This window comes from Eumetopias jubatus, unplaced genomic scaffold (assembly GCF_037043125.1).
Source record: "Eumetopias jubatus isolate StellerSeaLion01/CBP00866 unplaced genomic scaffold, mEumJub1_p1.0 scaffold_5, whole genome shotgun sequence".
Classification (NCBI taxonomy): Eukaryota; Metazoa; Chordata; class Mammalia; order Carnivora; family Otariidae; genus Eumetopias; species Eumetopias jubatus.
The window spans coordinates 153,871,639-153,873,180 of record NW_028274811.1 but is presented as its reverse complement, the minus strand read 5'-3'; the positions used below and the strand labels follow the sequence as shown (position 1 = coordinate 153,873,180).

Sequence of the window (1,542 nt, the reverse complement as noted above, 5' to 3'; positions counted from 1 at the left end):
ATTAATATTAACAAAGATAATAGATCAACCTCTGAATGTGCAAACAACTAAATTGAGAGCTGCTAAACATTGAAAACTGTCTGCTTACATATTGGGGTTTGACTCAAATCTTTATTTACTCTTCTAATACCTACAGTTATTTCTATGCAAGGGTATTAAACTTACCAGTTGACTATTTAAATAACTGATGTGACATTTATTTAAGAAAACTAAATTAAATACATTCTTGTGTAAAACCCACCATTGGTTTGGTATCCTGTGGGTCCACACAAAAATGAAGAAAGACCAAATGCACCAGAAGATTAAGTGGGGAAGTAGATTTAATGGAGGTCAGCAGAAGAATTCCAGCTAAGAAGTCAGCAGCAGAAAGGGTAAGGATGAATTCTCATCTGGCACTTTGGTTCCAGGAGCTGCTGATGCTGGTCAGCAGGGGCCAGGCCGGTGAGGGAGGGACTGCATGCACCAGCCCCATCTGGCTGGCCCGGGTGCCACCCAGCTGAGCCCGGAGCACCTGCATCAGGACCTCACCCAGCTCTTCCTTATGCTTGGACCCTGTCCTGCAGAGCCTCGGTGTGCACAGCTAACCCTGGTGTGGATAGGTCTTTGCACAAACACCGCCTTCTGGATCAGGTCTATTCTGGGCATATTGAAAACTGCAACGTGCCCAGCACCCATGTTCCCATCCTGTTCCCCTCTCTTGTCTCCATAGCGAGGTCCGCCTTGCAGCATACTGCAGCATTCCTGATGCCCAGCACCTAGAACAGGACCCGGAGTAAGGAGGCACTCAACAAACATCTGTCGAATGGGTGAACTAAGTCTTCTTCCACAGAAGGAAGTCTTGGCCTCGCTCACCTCTCTTGCCTGGGTACCAGCAGCCATGGAATAGAGAGAGGTGTTGGGAAGCGAGGTGAGTTGGGGCTGGCTGGAACAGGCAGGAGCTGCCAGGAAGGGTTCCAGGGCAGACCTTTCCTGGGGCTCCTGTCCACTCATTTCACTGTCGGGCCCTTTCCTCGGCAGGGCACGTCATGCTCACAGCTCTCCTTGGTGTTCCAAGAAGAGGGATGTGCTAGCAGATCACAAGCCAATTTCCAAACGACCGAGAAATGGGTGAGAATTCAGGTGTGGCTCTGTGGGACGGGGCCAGGCCCTGCCCGCGGGCAAGGTGTAGAAGCCTCACAGGGACTTCAAAGTTCCGGGGAGGAAAGGGGTTATAGAGCAAACGGGGGACCCAACCTCATTGTTCCGTGTATCTGAAAGATCAATAGGGTCCAAAGTAAAAATATTTATTTAATGAGAAAAATGTGTGCTTAATTGGTTTTTAAAAGCATATTGCTTCCTGCTTCTTGAGACTGAAAAGGGACCTTTGAAAAAATATTCACAGGGATTGAGTTCTGAAACTGGTTTTTGGAGGTTAAATGAGTACAGAAAACGGTGTATAAGCCCTAGGAGACGACTCAGCCTTCTCCCTGGGGGTCCTGAGGAAGGTGGACACCCTTGCCGCGAGGCGGCTCCAACAGGACCCCCGCTGCCTTCCAGGGGTCT

General features: G+C 49.3%; 1 long non-coding RNA gene across 1 annotated transcript; it reads right to left on the bottom strand.

The window, feature by feature from the left end:
* Positions 1–302: 302 nt before the first annotated feature.
* Positions 303–1,036, bottom strand: LOC148164432 (uncharacterized). The gene is made up of 2 exons (XR_015768266.1): positions 853–1,036; positions 303–755 (listed from the first exon to the last, which is right to left on the bottom strand). It is a non-coding gene; the product is annotated as an uncharacterized LOC148164432 (long non-coding RNA).
* Between the last annotated feature and the right edge of the window lie 506 nt (positions 1,037–1,542).